This window comes from Myotis brandtii, unplaced genomic scaffold (genome assembly GCF_000412655.1).
Source record: "Myotis brandtii unplaced genomic scaffold, ASM41265v1 scaffold250, whole genome shotgun sequence".
Lineage (NCBI taxonomy): Eukaryota > Metazoa > Chordata > Mammalia > Chiroptera > Vespertilionidae > Myotis > Myotis brandtii.
In genome coordinates this window covers 6,620,110-6,639,712 of record NW_005359478.1, presented here as the reverse complement: position 1 = coordinate 6,639,712, position 19,603 = coordinate 6,620,110, and the positions used below count along the sequence as shown (strand labels likewise).

Sequence of the window (19,603 nt, the reverse complement as noted above, 5' to 3'; positions counted from 1 at the left end):
CCTTACACACAAGGGCAGTGTGGCTTAGGCACATCCCCTCTGCACCACCAGAGAGGCAGGAAAGGAGGGGCACCATTATCTGTTGAAACTGTTCTTTATGATTTGGTAAGCAGACACGTATGTGTCTGAAGATTTGCGTGTGTGTGTGTGTGTGTGTGTGTGTGTGTGTGTGTGTGTGTGTAAATAACAGCTAACACTGGGAGGGAGGAAGACAGACAGTAGCTCCATATTTTATTGCTCGTATCTCCCACTAGTTGTTCATCAGCATCATGTTCGATGCAGTACTTGGTGGGGGGGCTGGAGGAGAAGACCTTGGGAGATGGGATGTGGCCTTCATTTGGGCAGCCTGTCTGTCTCCCTCCTGTATGTGGTTCAGACTCCCATCTTCTCTTCCCCTGGTCCTTTTTCTCTCTCCTCTCTTCTCCCTCTTCTCTCTGCAGTGATTGCCTGTCCCTTTCTCCACGTCACAATGAAGTAGGAGAAGAGGATGGGGATGGATGGGGCCTGAGTGGGGAGTGTGAGAGCAGGACTGGGGCCGGCTCCAGATTGGCCAGCATTCGAGGCCACAGTCCTACCTCGAGTGTCCTTGTCATTGTCACTGTTTTAGATACACTTGACCAGGGTTGGGAGCCCAGGCACAGAAAGTTGGGAGCAGAAATCATTCGAGATCCTCTGTCTACTCCATCACCCCTCACGTTCCTCTTCAAGGCCTGAGATGAAACATAACTAGGGTCAGATCCCACAACTCTTGTCCAGGGACGGGCTCCCTTGGCCACCATCCCATAGCCAGGGAAGGGGAGGAAGGCTGGGTCTTCCATGGATCTTGCTGCAGCCTGTCTGGGCTTTTACAGCCTCTCTGATTAAGGGCTGCCGTTCAGAGAAGGCAGAACTGGCCCAGCATCTCTGCTGCCTCCACAGCCTCCATCACTGGAGGGCCGCCAGGCTCACCATCTGTACCCCGTGGCCAGGGGGATGCATTGCCAGCTTCTGCATCAGCCCCCGCCCCAGCCTCTACCCCCGCCTGGGCTGGGAACCTGCCAGCGCCCCAGACTGCCTCACACAATTGGAGAAGCTTTGCCAGGTTTATGGCTGGTAATTTATGGCCTTCTTTAGCAACATCTATCACACTGCATAGTCGTTAATCCCAGAGTCTTTGCCCACTTTGCAGAAAATAGCTTGCAATTCCTTACAATGTAGCATTTGCTAACTCACCTGTCGGGCTGTTGGGCTGGGTGGGTGTGACAGGCCACTCTCCAGTTACTTCTTTCTGTCTTACTTTGCTTGGGTGAGCCAGGCCTTCTCCCTCCAGAAACAGCAGCGAGGATCTTCATTACAGAGCCGCTGTCCTGCTCTTGCCTGTTGCTCCTGGACCTCCGTGCCTCCTGGAAAGGCAGTGGGGTGCTGCGGGAGGGTGGGCTCCCATCTCTAGCGAGGACAGAACCTTTCACGGAGCAGGTCCCGGCCACCACACACTTACTCCCTCCTTGTTCAGTGTTGTGGAAGGAGGGGTAGAGTGTGGCCTGAGGGTGCATGTATGCACTTGTACACAAGTACATGGTGTGTGAAATACTTCTGTGCTTGACCCTGGCCTAGGCACTCTAATGAAAGGGTCTGTTAGGACATTGAAAACTGCCAACAAGGCAGACAAAATAATACATAAATGCATTTGGCTCCTGGATGAATCACACTGTATTTTATAGCCAGCTCTCTTACCTTAAGCTATTCCAGCATTAAAATTAAGTCTCCTCTTAAGGCATGTGTGTCTGAAAGAGGCGGTAGCTTGGGAAATTGTAAATCATGGTGAGGAAGGACAGGCGGGTGAAAAGATGTGGACTGTGATCATATGGTACCTTGAGTATATATAGATGAATTTTTAAAAATGTTTTTTAATTCTGGAAAAAGATGGAGTCAGACCCATTAGAAGGGAAAACACTAAAATGACAAAAAGGTTAATTCAGGTATTGTGACGTGTGTGTGTGTGTGTGTGTGTGTGTTGTGTATAATTTATTATATATAACACATATGTGTTATATATAATGTATTATATATAATATGTACCTGTTATATAGCCCCCAAATTATTATCCCCCAAGTTTATTATTTTCCTATGTTTTCTAAATTTTCTACAATGAACATGCATGTTTATACTTGGAATAACATGCACAGCACAAATGAAAGAAAATGCTCATTGTGCTGGACAGATTGATTGATGGGACAAACATCAAAGGTGTTTGACCCTCCCCTTATGCTCCAAGGACCAGGAGAATATCAGCAGACACCTATCTGTCCATCTCTTTTCTTCAGGCCTGTTCTCCCCTAAAGAACCGGGACCTCCCTGGTTTCCTGTTTGATCTTCTGACAGTAAATATAAGAAGAAAGTCTCCCTTCCTGAAGAAAAAGACTTCCCAATGCAAATGTCCTATTCTCCATGGTATCCTCAGTGCTCAGCTCAGGGTGCCCAGGAAATAGCTGTTGAAGGGATGAATGAATGAAGTCACAGGGGCTGCTTTTCATTTTGAACAAGCCAACAGGGGAGGTAGGTTCAGGCTGATGGCATTTTGCTGTCCCTGGTGTGCACACACCAGCATCCATGCTGTGGACACCAGCCACCATGGAACTTGTTCTTGTCCAGTAGGGGTGTGGATGGTGAGGGCATTTTTTGCACTAGGACCGCCCACATAGTAAGCTGTCCCACCCAATGTGCAGCTCAGCTTGGGGCGTTTATTTGCTTGTTTGTTTGCCATTATCATCCCTCTTCAGTGGAAGGTGAGACTATTCCTGCAGGCTTTTGAGCAGACACATGTCTGTCTCTTGGGCCTGTGTGTTGTGCTAGGGAGGACTTTGCTGGTCCATCTGGTACCCGAAGCTTTCTTCGTAACTTGGCATCTGAAGACACTCAAGTAGAGTGGTGTTGATGTTAGACTCTCTGATTTTAGTACTTGCTGAGTCTTTGCAGCCCATTCCCTTAGGGCGGTGGTCGGCAAACTGCGGCTCACGAGCCACATGCAGCTCTTTGGCCCCTTGAGTGTGACTCTTCCACAAAATACTGACTTCTGCGCATGGGCCACGAAGTTTCAATTGCACTGTACATGCGCGCCCGCATGTGGTATTTTGTGGAAGAGCCACATTCAAGGGGCCAAAGAGCCGCATGTGGCTCGCAGTTTGCCGACCACTGCTTAGGGTACAGTCAGCTACAACAGAGAATAAGATCATCAAATGCCCTCTCTCTCTGTGTGTCTCTGTCTCTCTTTCTTTCTCTCTCTCTCTCTCTCTCCAAATGGTAATGAAAGCACCTCCCTCCTTCGGCCTCTTTCTCCTCTGATCCCTACTGCAGTCAATCATCACTTTAATCCAGCGGTTCTCAACCTGTGGGTCGAGACCCCTTTGGCGGTCGAACGACCCTTTCACAGGGGTCACCTAAGACCATCCTGCGTATCAGATATTTACATTATGATTCATAAAAGTAGCAACATTACAGTTATGAAGTAGCAACGAACATAATTTTATGGTTGGGTCACAACATGAGGAACTGTATTTAAAGGGCCAGAAGGTTGAGAACCACTGCTTTAATCAGAGTTGGAGGGCTGAGGAGGATGGGAAAATTGTGCAAACAACCTAACCTTCAGTCGGAAATGAAGGTGAGTTTGAAAAGTTTATCCTGGGCCTCTGGAGACATTCCCGAAGATCACAGATCAGAAGTTTGGTCTTCTCCACACAAAAGGGTCAAGGCTGAGTCTAAGGGCAGTGGAGTGTGTGTGTGCAGTTCTATATGAAATTTAGAAAAGGATTTCTAAGATTTCTATTTTTTAGTACTTGCAGGAGAGCCTTTTTATCCATCACTGAGTGTAAGGCAGGGGTGGGTAGGATGCCTAAGGTCACAAATGGCACCCTTGCCGTGGGCTAATACCATCGACATGAGCTTATATCCTTTGCATATGGCTGAGCCTAAAGGGAGAGATGGGGCTGGTGGAGGGCATGTGGGTGATAACAGGAAGCTACAGACTTAACCCAGCGACCTTGGGAAAACCACCTCACCTTCCAGAGCCTGGCTGTCCATCTCCTGCAAACCTGCCTGCCCAATAAGAATAAAAAAAGTGGGTGTTTGTGAAAGTGTTTTGCAAACTCTAAAGTTCTTCACAAATGCAAAACATGATTAGAGTAAGCGCATAATAAGTACTTGTTGAGTGACAATAAATGGAGCTTGGTCATGGTGTGCTATTAATTTTGATGACATATTGGTATCACAAGCAAGCATTTTATCGATTGAGGACAATTTTGTGAGTAGCAGTCAAAACAAAACTGCAAAAACCACAAATTTTGTTGCTGAGTGATAGATGGCTTTATACTGTTTTTTCGTTTGTTTGTTTCATTTGTCTTTGTCTTGAAAACAGAGATCTGGTCATATACACAGCTGGCCCAGCACCAGCCGGGCACAATAGCTGACCTCAGTGAATGCTTGGGGCTTGAATCTCGGATTGTTCTTGGAAAGAATTTGGGCTGCTAGGAGCATGCACCTGCATGGGACAGCCATCTGCTGGTTGGACTAGAGGGCACTCTTGCAGACCTGCCTGCAGACCCCTTCGTTCTTCATGTTCAGCACAGTTTGCCTAGAATCAAATCAGAGAAAAATGCAATATCCACAGCAAGTGAAATTAAGCTGTTACCTTCTCCCCAACCTTTTGGGTGATGTTGCACCTTCTTCCAAGTGGCTGGCTGTGACTTCCCTCTTCCCCCTTTTAAGAGCTGTGCTTTCTCTCTTTCCTTGGCAGTGGAGGGCCCTTCCTTGGCAGTCCCTGGCCAGGAAGTAGAATAAAAGATACTGAGACTGGGAGAAAAAGGCTTTCACTTAAAAACACACACACACACACACACACACACACACACCCCACAAAGGTGAACAGCCAGGCAAGAGAGTGGGGCCTTTAAAAGAAACATTTACTTAGTCCCCACATCAAAATGAAGGCAAGGCTTCCTTCTCCTCAGGGCTGTGTGGAGGAGAGTGAAATTGCTCTCCTTCCCTCTTTGACCTCCGTCAAGAGTCTCAAGTCCCCAAGAGGAGTGCTGCCCTGAGCCCCCGCCCTGCACACTGCTCTTCTCCATACTGTGCCTCGAAGGAGGCACTGTGAACACTGTCCCCAGCAATTGATCCAGGACAGGAGGCAGAGAACTGGCTACACCAGATACCGGCTCCTACACCCAGATAGTGAAATTAAAGTCGAAGGGCTAACGGGAAGGGAGAGCCTGTAAGTGCCACCAGGAGGCAGAGATAAAGGGTATAAACAAGGCTGATGGATGGAGAGAGACAGAGGCCATTTCCAACCCGAGCACCTTTTGCGACACGAAGAAATCGTCTCTAGGGATGGAGCTATTGTTAAGAGAATGAATTGATTGCTGAGCAGTGCCCAACAAGCTTCTTCTGAGGACCCAAAGCTCTTGAAACAATTACATGAAACAGGTATAAACTAACTATTAACAAGGAAAAGAAAACCCAGAGGTCAGTCTTGTTTGTAAAGAGGAGCAGCAGCGATTCATCATCACACTTCACGTGGCTAAATAAATATTTAACCAAGCGAGGGCAAGAGGATGGCCCAGGAGCCTGCAGAGCAGTCCCTGAGAGGTGCCTGTGTCCAGCTCACTTCAGGAGCACTGAGTTTTGGGACCGCAGGGACTTGGCCTTGAAAGGACGTGCCAGCTACAGGTTCTTGAGTCATGTTCAAGTTCACACAAGAACCTTGAGAGTTTTTTGGCAGGTTTGTTATTGCAAATATACCTGCTTACTTGTTATCATCCTTGATCTATGGGCATAAGGGCAACAGGAAAATTGAAATAAGGGGTAAGGAGATAACTGCATTTAAATCATTAATTTCTCCAGTCACTGTGTCTTTGATGATTTTCTTTTAGTGGTACCATAGGAATTATGGGACTGGAAGAAAGCCCACAAGAACATCCATCCCATTCCATTTATAGAAAAGTACCAACATCTTAGAATTATCAGCTGGGAGGGGCTTACAGATCTCTCGTTCCACCACCATTTAGAGCAGTCAGGTCCCAGGCGGGCAGAGCACAGGGGCCTGGGGCCCACACCCTGTGTCCCACAGCTGCGCCCCCTTCACCAGACCACACTTTCCACCCCTTAATAAGGCTTAGATGGAGAGGCTCTTGATGTGGCTTAAACCTCCCTCCGAGATGTTTTTCACATGGCTCTCTCAGACCATGGACGCTCCGACCATTGTCTCCTCCTTGCTGTGGTTCAGAGGTGCTGCCTCAATAGCCCAGGACCTGGCAGCTCTGAGGGAAGGCCCGCGTTCCCTATACGTAAACTACAGGAAGGGCTCTTGGTGGGGCGCCAGTCCCCCGTGACCTCGGAGGGCATGTTCTTGGCTGCGGGGACCGTGGTTACATTCCTCCAAGCACCCCAGCCAGCAGGGTCGCCATCGCTCGGCTGCTCATCTTTGTGGACCGTCCCAGCCCAGCACCCCTTCCCCTCTCCAGCCCACACCTCCCATCCTCTTCTTCCCTCTCAGGGGATTTCAGCTTACACATTGTCATAAACAAAATTTCACACACAGCCAACCTCTGACAGGGATGAGCTTTTACATTTTTCAAGCTGGTGCTTGAATAGAAAGAGTAGCCAGAGGTTTGCGATTGTAGGTGCCCTGCAGACCTTCAAAGATCTTAGAAGAATGCAGCTTTGGCTGAGGGACATAGGACAGGAAACAAAAAGCTACATAATGGTTTCATGGGAAATAGGAGGAGACCGTTGCCTCAGATGGCAGACCAGAGGTTGTGTCTTTCAGGCAGGCCCGTAGCTGCAAGTACGGTTTCCTGATGGGAAGAACCAGTAATGTCTTCTTTTGTGTTTTTATTTCCTAATGAATACTTGGCAGTGACAGACCACAGTGTCAGACTGGCTTTCTCCTAACAGACAAAGAAAATAGGCAGATTTGTGACATTTGTGACATTGAGGTGGGTGAAGGCTGACAGAGGAGTGGACCAGACTGCAGGTGCACTGTTGATCGGTCATGGGATGCTTCATCCACCTGCCATGTAGCCTTGTATCAGGCCACTGATGTGAGCTTTAATGTCACCCAGGGACCCCACAGGGACAGTAGGAGTCCGTTCTGAAGAGCAGTGAGGAGTGGGAGCCAGAGGAAGAACCCCCCTTCAGCTGAATCCACTTCTTACTGAAGGTTTGCATATGGTTTGGGGATCTGTGACTCCAAGGTCTCACAGCAAATTCCCTCACTTGGGATCTGTGCGGTGCCCATCTGAGGACCTACTGTGTGTCAGCGCTGTTCTGTCAGCATGACCTCTAATCGAAGCCACCCAAGCAACACTGTTGTTAGCACTCCTCCCTGCCGTCACTGCCCAGTCCATTGTTGTTAACAAGTAACCAACTTGATTCATTTGGATTTTATCTCCTTTTTATTTTCTCTACTCACCCGTTTGGGGTTGCTATTAAACTCCATCGTAGGGTAAGAGGCTGGCTGCCAGGAGGGAGAGAAGGAAAATGCAAGCGCTGAGCTAATGAATTAATTGGGTTTTGATGTACTAAGAGTCCATAATGAACTCTCAATTATTCAGGGCTAGGTTCCCAACCTAATGTCATTGTCTTCGTTTTCTGGCTGCTCAGCTTGAGGCTGAGTAATTTGAAACTTGTATAAAACAAAAAGATTCTTGTGGAAATAAAATAACCAACCATGCTCTAATTTTCTTTTCTTTTAAAAGCCTTTTAAAGATTCTGCTTATCATCCATCCACTATTACAATGCAAGCTTTGTGAGGGCCAGGATCTAATTTATATTCACATCTTTCCTGCCCCCACCCCAACCCCACTCATCCATATCTTAGGAACATTTTTTTAATGTCAACAATTAGAATTCATTTTTAGTGGCTTCATAGCATGGTATGCTATACCATAAATTATTTAACTGCAATTATTGGGTTATTACATCATCTAAAAAAATTTTTAATGTCTCCACAAGTGCTTTGATGAGATGAGCATCCTTATAAATAACCTTGTGTACTTTCCTAATTGCTTTGTGAAGGTCAAGTCCTAGAAGGAAATGCTGGGTCAAAGTGGATGCATGTTTTATAGAATTTGGATACATGTTGCCAAACTATACTCCAGAAATATTGTGCCAACGGTGTATGAGAGGTGGCCCCATGTACCCTCTCTCTGTGGTTCCTGGGGGGAAATTTCCCAGCATCAGATATCAGTGAGAAATTACTTCCTTATGTGAAGTTGCGCCCAGGAGATATCATTATTATTCAGTGCTTTCACCCTCAGCTACAGGTGTCCAAGTCCAAGCCCTTTCAAATCCAATGCTGTATATTTATAAAGGTCAATCTGTTGTTTCACCCTCCACTGGTTTGTCTGACCTCGCCTGTAAACTCGCCATTCCCACCTCTGGTGGGGGGATGGCAGGGGAGGAATGCGAAGGGTAAGACCAAGAAGACAAGAACTCCAAAAAGAAGCGACAGGTCCTCACTAGGTCTTAGAAAGGCAGAACTTCAGAAACAAAAGGGTTCTCCAGCCCCCAGGGTCCTCCTGTTTCCTCCTATTTGTAAAAAAGGAAAAGAAACAGAGACTTTTGTGATTCTCTTAAGATCCAGAATTCTCTCTGGGCAGAGGCATGGAAAACAATTGTTCTCAACATAGAAAAGTGATCTCAGCTCTTAGCCTTGGATGTTACATCATAATTCTGGCTTTATGACAGTCCCCTGGGTGTTCCTGCCTTCCAGACAGTCATGAGATTGAGATAAAGAGAAGACAGATTTTGAGACAAAGTTAGTGATGAGGGGAAGGGCAAAGGTGAAGGAGCAGGAAGATGGAAGGCTCAGAGCACAGGAGAGTGGGGGAGTCACCCCACTTTTCATCCTAATTCCCATCCAAAAAAAGCCACTCCAAATAAACACTTAATCTGTTATGTTCCCTAAATCTGTCCTTTAAACCTAACTGCATCCTTCACCTCCTCTTCTATGGAAATTTTGTCACTAGGAGTATCTAGAATTACCATCAAAATATGCAATAATACAAAATTATTTTTAAATATTGTAGACCTCTAGGTACCATTTGATATATTAATTATGTCATTTACAGATTAAGAGAATTAGTAAACAACCACTACGCACGAGATTTTCTAAAACTCTTGACATGACATTTCTCTCCTGCCAGCTGAATGCTAACAAGACAGCCTCTGGTGCCCGGGCTGCAGTCAGGGTTCACTTCTCAGCCGCCCTCCTCCCTGCAGTGGGAAGGTGAGCCATGAACAGGTAGATAGGGAAGGAGGGAGGGCAGAGGGCAGACATGGGTCCATTTCAAGCACCCTAAGCTGCTGAGTGCTGAAGAACTCAGGACCTTGGAGAGCTCTTTGACTTGTTGCTATTTACTGTCTCTTTGAGAACACATTGAATGGTCCTACTTGTGCTTTTGTTCATCTCTGTTTAAGTCAACAATTGGTTCTCTAGTTAGACAGGCTTACTGTGCCTCAGGCCTAAAGAATGAGGATTCAGTGCCCAGCAGCCTCTGATGTGACAGGGAAAAGCAGACAACCCCAGTTCCTTCAGGGGCTTTGTGAGCTTTGCAGAGGGTGATAGGAGCCTTCGACAAAAAGCCCTTGGCTAAAGCACTGGGCTGTAAGAGGCCTCTATCACCTAGCAGAGATGTCAGGGAAGACCCATTCACTCATAGTTGATCAGAAAATAACAGACTCCTTCCTGGGATGCGGCAGGGGAGTGCTCCTGTTGGCAGTGTTAGGCTTCGCGGCTCTTCTTTCTCATACATTCGGATGACCGTGCCTTTTCCCAGCAGAAGCTTCGGTGTGGTTTTCTGCCAAAACCAAGCAGTGAATTTGGAACTTGAGCCAGAAGAGTTTAGTATATGTGTCAGCACTGTATAGAGCTCTGTACAGCTTCCCTCATTTAACTGATGTATGCTCTCTTCATTAGGGACTGGGGGCTCTCAAAGTGGGCTCAAAGGGAGAAATTGTGCTCTTGTCACTCCTTTTGTGCTTCAGGCTAATGTGTGGTGTGTCTTTTAATGTTCTTTGATGGGTTCCGAGGAGCTTTCAATAGTCAGACATTAGGTAGGAATAGAAGTAGTGACATGCGGGGGCTGCTAGTTTGCTAAGTGTTAATGGACTTCTGCCAGAAAACAGTACAAGTGATTTGTTGTGTCCCAAGGAATGTTTGGACCAATGTGAAAACTTGTTTAATCCTGCTGATGTACATCTGGGCCTTCTTGCTGGCTTTCCCCATTCTGTCTTTTTTTTTCCTGGTGTGCTCAGTCTAAGAGGAGCAGGTCCCACCCTTCTGTGAGTTCTATGAAAACACACTTTAAAGGAAGGAAAAGGAAAAAAATTTTAAAAAATGAAGGAAAAGGAAGAGCCATGGTGGGTGTATCTGAGGGTCATGCCAGTGCCACGGCCTCTTTGCCAGGAAAGTTCGCAGACCCTGGGGAGCCATGCTCTCAGACAGCGCCCTGTTTGGCTGACTCTTGGGGACATGGGACTGATCCACTGTGCTTGCTGTTCCGCCTGTCCATTTGGTCAAACAACTGAGCCCACCCATCTCTTCCTGGAACCTGGGGGGACACTTGATTGAATTCACCAACCTGCGTGGCTGTATTTTTTCTTACAGTCACAAACATGCCTCAGCTTGTCATCAGACATTTTACTTCGGTGTTTGGGTCTGGCAGAGAAAAAGCAATATTGCCTCTTCATGACAAGAGCTAAAAACTGGCATCTTTACATCACCAGCCAAATCCCCCTGCCCCTCGCCAGCCAGGCTGCACCAGGAGTAGGCAGCCTCCCCTGAGCCCAGGCAGCTTCCTTGGCCATGTGCTCAGCAGCCTCCCATCTCTTCTCTGCTGGCTCCACCAGGGACTTGTATTTCTGCAAGAATTCCTTGGGTGTGTTGTGTGTTCTCTCCTGCTTAGTCATTCAGCCATAACCTTTCCATTTAGACTCCTGCCCTACTGATGGCTCAGCTGCCTAGTTCAATATTTTACATTTATCTCTATTGGATTCCAGTTGCCTCCTGTTACCAGAGGGACTTAAATTATCCAAGCCTCGCTCCACAGGCTCAGATCCCATGTCCAGGACAAATCTGTTTAGCACTTAGGGATCATTGGCTGCGTGGGGGGCTTGGGCATATAAATGTGTCCAAAGTAGGCATTTCTCAACAGTGGTGAAGGCAGCAGACTCGGGTGGGGAGCAGGGGAACCACTGAATTTATAAGATCTCAATCGGGTTTCCTCAGTGCTGGGCGGAAATAGATCAGAAACATTATTTGGAGAGTGAGAAAATAAATATAACAATATAGCCTTGTAGTAAAGGAGCAGCTAGCACATTGCAAGCGCCTACTAGATATGAACACCATTATGCACATAAAAATATAATGAAGCCTTTCCTTTAAAGGAGATTTATGGTATATTATGTCATTGCTACCCTCCCACTGATGATGATGGGAAGAGGTATGATTTTTCTCCTATTTCAGGGTTGGAAGGTGGTTCTGGAAGGGGAAAGAGGTGGTGTTATGCCAGGAGTGGTCCCCAGCTTAGCTGGTCTAATTCTCGTGCCAATGGATTGTGGCCACTGAAAAACTGAGAAAAGAGTCGCTCAGGGTGAGGGTCTCCAGAGGGAGGAACTCTAGACTGTCGCATTCTACAACCGAGCCACCATAGAAAAATCCCAGCTCAGACGTTGGAACATGCAGTTCCAGACAGCTTCTGTCCCTACATGCTCTCCCAACATTTTGGAATCCAGACTTTATGGACTCTCAAAGGTCTGAATGCAGTGGTTTGTGGCTGCTATGGTTTCCCCATGTGGGATCCAGTAACGTACTATAACACCCTACAAAGCATAGGGCCTAAGAGCTCTGGATGGCTGAAAAGTCACTTGAATTCACGAATCTATTAGAGGTGGACTCTGCACCCTGGTTCTTGTCTTGCTTATATAAAGGAATTCAAACAAGAGATAGTATCAAATGGCAGCAAAGTATGCAAGAGCTTATTTGCAAGAAAAGGAAATATACTCAGGTATAGTTTGGGCGGGCAGCTTAGCTGGCTGAAGCTGAGTCAAGTGCACCACTTACTTGGGAGTTCAGGGGATTTATACCCCTAGGCTGACATACCCCTAGACAAGAAATAAGTCCCCCCTCCCTTATGTCTCAAAAATATATGTATCTCCTTAAGCTTAACGGCTGCCCTACCTGGATACTGTGCTGTGCTATCAGTTAGACCACATCTTAAAGGAGGTTTTAAGTCTCCCCCTTCCTCATTCTTGGGTCGGGTCTGCGAATTCTTGGTTACTTCTTGTTTGTCATGTCTCCCACATCTTCCCCTTGATCTTAGCCATCTATCCCAGCTCATGTCTGTATAGCTACCTACTCTACCAATCCACGGTACCCTCTGCCTCCCTGTGGGTGAAGGGACTTGAAGAGAAGAAAGAGAAACCAACCCTAGGAGGTGGTGCTGGCATGGGGGCAGATTTAGTTAAGGTGATGATGATGCTTCCTCCTGCTTGTCTGTTGGGCCCCCTCCTTCCTCTTTAGAAGTAGACAACCCTAGCATTGTCTAAGGAGAGACAAGGGAAATGAAGTGGTATCCTGAGGTACCAGTGTGACTGCCCAGAAAGCTCTTTGATTAACTCATGGATGAAAGAAGAAAGGAGGAACACACAACCAAGGACAAGCACAGAAGAATATCACAAGCCTGTAAGGATGGTGCCAGGAAGGCTAAAGCTCAGCATGAGCAGAGGCTTCGGGAAAATGCCAGGGACAGCGCAGAGGCTTTTAGTAGCTGTGTGCAGAACTAACGGGGACAGGCTCCCTACTTGGGGAACTCGGTGCCAGGTTAAAGATGAGAAAAGGCAGGAGAACTACTCGAGTATTTTGTTTCTTCACCAAAAGGCAAGGTCTTTCAGCAGAAGAGAGTAGAATCAATACTGTTAAAATCGCCTTGGAACTCAAGCTGGATGCACAAAAAGTAAGTGGTTACCTGGAGGCTTTAAAAGTTTCCAGACCTGACATATTTCATACCAGAATTTTGAAGAAACCTTTGTAAATGTTCATAAAACCACAGTTTAGAGACGGCTGAGGGAAGAGACCAGAAGACTAGAAATGAGAAAAATATGGAGTTTCATAGAAAGAAAGTGGGTTCCAGACTGTACTGCCTGGTGAATTTGATACTGAGCACCATAGGAACTCTGAGATTAATTGCTATTCAAGTTGTCTATGGGATCTTAGAGGGAAGTAAAAATCACTAGAAGCTAGTAGATCTGTTGAGAACAGATACAATAAGTAGAATCCCATTTTCATTTTTGACCACATTGCTAGATGTGTAAGTCAGCTGAGTACTCTAGGTATGGCAAGGTCCTTGTGGGTCAAATGGACAATTAAGGACTGACTAATACTGTAGCTAGCATCATGCTAGTGGGCCAGCTGTGCCCAGGCATTGGGTTCCATCAACATCGTGGGAATATCTTGTTGTATATTGATGGGTTTCTTTGGCTCTATTCTCTCTATTTTATTAAGGATTTAGCTGAAGATACAGAAAGCATACTTACTTTTTAACAATAAAGAATTTAAAAAAAGAAAGCATACTTACTAAATTTATGGGTGGAATAACAGAACCAGGATTCAAAATATCTCTGCTGAGATATGGAATGGCTAAAGCTAACAAGGTGAAACTCAATAGGGATAAAATTCAAGTCTTGCTCTTAGGCTTAGAAAAAAGCAGCGGTCCAGATATAGACTGAGGATACCTGGTTTAAGAGTAATTCATATAAAAATTCTTAGGGATTACTGCCTGACTAAAATATCAATATCAGATTATAGTGTATAAATCTTCTGAAACATTTCCTGTCCTCTCAGACCACTGGTAGAGGTATTCTGTCCAGGACAAAGGAGGCAACCATCTCATTGTCCTGGGGAAGTGTCCCTGACAAACCAGGAGGCCCAGTGCAGTGTGAGGCATCTCAAAACCTTGCTGTGAGAGTAACATGGCGGTATCTGCTGGAGCTATAGATACTTCCAGATACATAACCGAGACAATTTTTTGGTCCCATGCACAAAAAGACATAAGAATGTTCCTGCTCTGGCAGTGCAGCTCCATAGTTAGAGCACCACCTGAATAATGAAGGGTCTCAGGTTTCATTCCCGGTCAAGGGCACATACCTGGGTTGCAGGTTGATCCCCCACCCTGGTCGGGACATGTGCATGAGGCAACCCATTGATGTGTCTCTCTCACATCAATGTTTATCTCTCTCTCTCATCCCTCTCTCCTTTCTCCTCTCAAAAAAATCAGTGAAAAAAATATCCTCAGGTGAGGATTAACAACAACAACAAAAGAAAAAGAATGTTCCTATCAGCATTGATTGTGATGATTAAGAACAGAAATAACTGAAATGTCTACCAATAGGAGAATGTCTAAATAAAATATGATATATTCATAAATCTCACAAACAGAATTAAAATGGAAAAAGGAAGTTGAATAAGAACACCTACAGTATGAAAGCATTTTTTTCATTTTAAAATGTGTACTATAATTCTATTTACTGTTCAGTGATAAATATATATGAAGTAAAACAATAAACAAATCCAGGAGAGTGAGAACTACCAAGTCCCAGGTAGTGTCTACTCCTTGGTGGAAAGGGAGGGAGGGAGGGCACAATGTATTGGAAAAACAAGACTTACTTCTATTCATTATGGTTCATTTTTAAGCTGAGTATTGGGTATACAGTTCTATGTTATCTTAATCTTTATAACAGTTTCTTTGTTTAAAATATCCAAGATATACTTGTTTAGATCTTAAAAATTTTATTGAAGTGAAAATCATATAACATACAATTAGCCATTTTCACCTGGACAATTCAGTGGTATTTAGTACATTCATGACACTGAGCTCCCACCACCTTTATCAAATTCAAAAACATTTCCATCACTCCAAATAAACCTCTATGTCCATTAAGCACTTTATCCCCACTCACCATTGAAGAGTGTTTGGGGGTTTTGGTTTGGATAGTGAGAACTTCTTAAAACATAGTTTTAGAGCAGTTTTAGGTTCCAGCAGAACTGAGGAAGGTTCAGAGACTCCTGTACAACCTCTGCCCTCACACATGCACAGTCTCCCTCATCAGCATCCCCCACCAGCTGGTACCTTTGTTACAACTGATGAACCTACATTGGCACAGCCTTATCGTCCAGAGTGCAGAGTTTACCTTAGCGTTCACTCTTCTTGATGCTCATTCTATGGGTTTGGACAAATGTATAATGACATGACATGTAGTCACCATTTTAGTACCACACAAGGTCATTTCACTGCCCTGTAAAAGTCCTCTGTGCTCCACCTGTTCATCTCTCTCCATAATACCTTATTAAGGAGTGTGCTAAAATAAAACCACCCAAAGTAAAACAACTCATAAGAAAGGAGAATAGGGGAATATATGATAACTATCTTCAGTAGCCTAATAGAATTCCTGTGAGAAATAATTTAAATGAGGTATATTGATGGTAGCATAGTGAATAACACAGAAGTACTTGCATAATTATAAACTAATATTAAAATTAAAGGAAGAACTATGAATAGGTAGAATGACTGTCTTATAAGACAGAACATCGAGACAGTTTTGGTCAGATGGTGCTTGGTTATGTGGTACATTTAGAAAAGGAGAAAGGATCTGTGCTGGATCAGACTCGGTTCTGTATGAGGTGGCCCATCAGTCATTTGCCCAGTTACACACACTTCATCCTCCATGGAACCAGTTGTTTTGTGCTGTATTTGGCTAAGGCTGCCTGCCCACCGATCCAGGTGTGTCCAGCTTGGGGCCACAGATCACTGGCCCTCTGGTGAGAAGGCAGAAAAGAATCGGAGAGTGAGGGGCTGAGGTGAAAGCCCCTGGATGGTGACCCCAGCAGCAGGCAGCCTCCCTTCAGAATGTCCCTGCATCTCATCTCATGCCATAAGGGGTGTGGGTTTTTTTTTATTCGAAGAAATATTTGCAACGTGGCCCAGAAACTCTAGTTATAGCTCTAGCTTGCCCCCAACTAGATACCAATATTATTTTCTATTTCCTGTCTTTCTACCTCACTATTCTGGAGTGAGGGGCTGAGGTGAAAGCCCCTGGATGGTGACCCCAGCAGCAGGCAGCCTCCCTTCAGAATGTCCCTGCATCTCATCTCATGCCATAAGGGGTGTGGGTTTTTTTTTATTCGAAGAAATATTTGCAACGTGGCCCAGAAACTCTAGTTACAGCTCTAGCTTGCCCGCAACTAGATACCAATATTATTTTCTATTTCCTATCTTTCTACCTCACTTTTCTATTGTAATGTCCAGCAGTGGGACAGAGTGTCGAAGTCTATATATCTCACTTTGAACAGGGTCTAGAGAAGCTTCCAATTAATGCATAGCAGGTGCATGGGGAGCTGGCAGCATGGTGGCTGTGACGGTCTTAGTCATACAGCCTCAGGTTGCAAGGAACCTTCCGTGAAATCCTTCCATTCAAGGCTGGGAAATCAGGAATAAGTTGGCCCAGCTATTTCAGATTCTTCATGGTTTGATGCCTCTGGGCTTTGGGTAAGAGTAAATCAAGGAGACTTTGAAGCCCCTGGAAGATGAGAGTCCTATTCACGAAATGGATAGAGTAGCTTAGAGTCCAGGCTAAAGGGCCCTGACAACATTTTCCCCTCCAGCCAGCCCGTAGTGTGTTCCCTTGGGAGAGCTAGAATTTGCTTCTTGTGAGTGTCTCCATCTCTGACAAAAACCTGAGCAGGTGGCTTTTTCTGACCTTGGATGTCGGTGAGTCAGCACTAACGTGCCTATGAATCAGACCAGTGTGGGCAAACCATGCTTTCACCCAACACTCTGGAATAGAGGGGAAGCACGAGTCACCAGCACCTTCCTAGAATACCTGGGAGTCCTTCCAGGCCTGCACTTGGACCTGGAGGCCTTATCATGGCACAGGAGAATGTGCTTTAAAAGAGTAACAGTTGTTGTCCCTCAGCTCTTCTCCTGACACCTGTAAGAACTTGACTGATCCAAATATATGATATTCTCTCCCCCTGAGAGGCTCTAAGGGACGGAGAGGGGAACCCTTCCCCTGGGCCAGGCACTATGTGAGGTTCCCTCTAAAATGTCATCTCCTTGATTCTACTGTGTACTCTCCTATGTGACTCCTTTGAACCTGCAGCATCTAGCATGATGCTTAACACATCCTAAGAATTCAATAGTAGTTGCTTCATTAATAAGAGTTAAATTTATACATGGAGGAGGACGGAGCACTGGCTTGAGAATCAAGAGACCTGTGCTCTAGCCCTGCTGCTGATGACCTCGGGATAGTCACCCGCAGACTCCAATTCTTTATCTGTAAAACAAGAAGGTTGAATAGTCTGACCCCTAACGACCAACTCTTAACTCCCAATGGTTTTATGATTTGACAAGCATGGGAATGGGAGAACCCAGGATTTCACAATGAAGGAAAGTAACCAGTACTAGTACAAAGAGAAGGACCCTGGCTCACCGACTCAGCCTCCCAAGATGTGGACATGCTCAAGGTGGAGGCTGGAGGCGGGCCTCAGCAGGGCCATGCCCACAACCTGAGCCGTCACACAATGCACAGCTCTCAGCAAGCACAGTTCAGCTTAAGGTGGCACAAAGTAACTAGCTATAGTAGAAATAATCACCAAATTGCCTGAAATAATTAGTTTCCAAACAAAAAACTCTATGCTAACTGTCAATTCCCTGAAACACACTCACATAATTACAAGAGATCTTTGCCTAAACTTTGATGAGCACCAGCCTCAAAATTTGCGCCTTTTTGTTAATCCCCCAGGATACATACAAGCATGTATTTGTGTGTGCAGGCACACTCCCAGAGTTTAGAGATGGGTACCGTCTCCAGAATGGAGGCTATAGCACCAAGACCTCTGTGCTGGGCCTGCAGCTTTAGGCAGGGCTCTGACTCCCCTCCCTGCTGAGCGAGAGCAAAAGCTAAGGCAGAATGAACATATGCAGCAGCGGGCCTTTGAAGAGTCTTGAAAATGCTGAGTCTCTGGGTGTTTGACCAGAGAGACCACATGCCCATCTCTAGCCATTGAGTTTGAGAAGGGAGGCGGCCTCTCCCAGCATCCTCCACCAGCACTCAGCTCACTGACATGGTTCACTCTGTGGGATGCCCAGGGTTTCAATGACACATTTCTTCTGCCCACAGAACCACAGTATTTCCACAAGTGCATTTTGGATCCTGTTTATTTCAGAAATGGGTCACTATTCTTGAATGTATGTGTGTGTGAGCACATGAGTGTGTATGTGTGCACGGATGTGTACTGTGTGTATGTGTGTGTGCATGAGTGTATATGCGTGCACGAATGTGTACTGTGTGTATGTGTGTGCATGACTGTATGTGTGCACGAATGTGTACTCTGTGTGTGTGTGTGCATGAGCATGTATGAGCATGTATGTGTGCATAAGGTTATGTTTGCACTAAGGTGCTAAAATTAAAATACAGTCAAGTCAGCTAACAGGGTTATTTTTAGCCCCACTTTATGTTATTGTTGTACTCTCTGAGTTGAAAATGCTGCAAAATTGAGGAGCTGCTCTCGTCTTAATTACCGCAGAAATATTGCTAATTAGAAACAAGGGAAGGAGTGTTAAGGATTTGCCTCAGAATCAAAGGCAGCATTATTTTCCAATGGATATTAAAAGACTTGCAAAGAGACTGAGATGATTTGATAGAGTTATGAAGTATGCTTGCGGCCCCAGCGGTAAAACAGCTGGAAGGGGAAATTAAATATCTGGGAGGAAAGTGTTCTCAGATGTTGGAATTATGCCTGCAGCTGTAACACTGGGTGCTGTGATCCTATCTGCCTCAAACACGACATGGGATCAAGGGATCTCTGAGAAACGTGAGGGTGGAAGAAGCGTTGGTGGCTGAAGCCAGACCCCCGCTCACCATGTAGCACTCGGCAGACATGAGCAGGGGACACTATGGCCAATATTTTGAATGCAGCCTCTTCTTTCTCCCTCGGCCTCTGCTCTCATCTCATTTTTTTTCTCACTATATTTTTAGCCTCAAACTGAGCGCGTTCTTGAGGAATAGATCAAAAGATTGAAAGACCAACAGGAGCCCATCTCTTGAGGCCTATTTCACATGGCAAGACCCCTGTGTTTGTGGAAAACTAAACTTCCAGATGAGCAGAGAGCTGAGGAGATAACAGGCCATGGGCTGGGTGCCTCGTGGTTTTGAGCATGTGGTCGCTGGGTCTAATTCAGACTCCAAGGATGGGACAAACTACAGTGGTTAGGGTAAACCACAAAACCAGCACCTTGATCATGTTTTATCTGCTGACTCTCAGTGTTTCTAATGTCTTAGTTCCTGAAGCTGAGAATTACGTTTGGAGGCATGAGGAATGGGATGGGGATGAGATCCAAGCAGTCACAGGAGCAGTTCAGGCATGGGAAGGAAGAAGGAGGGAATGGTGGAGGGGACCTGGCATGGTGGAATGACAAAACATAGAATGACTCACTGTCCCCAAATTAGGAGTCCCTAAATAGACAATGTATCAGAGATAGATCAATGACTCCAAAAGTATGCCTTCTCTTCTCTT

General features: G+C 45.7%; 1 protein-coding gene across 2 annotated transcripts in view; it reads left to right on the top strand.

The window, feature by feature from the left end:
• TNR (tenascin R) overlaps window positions 1-19,603 on the top strand; it is a 324,699-nt gene that overhangs the window by 136,232 nt on the left and 168,864 nt on the right. The window lies entirely within an intron of this gene.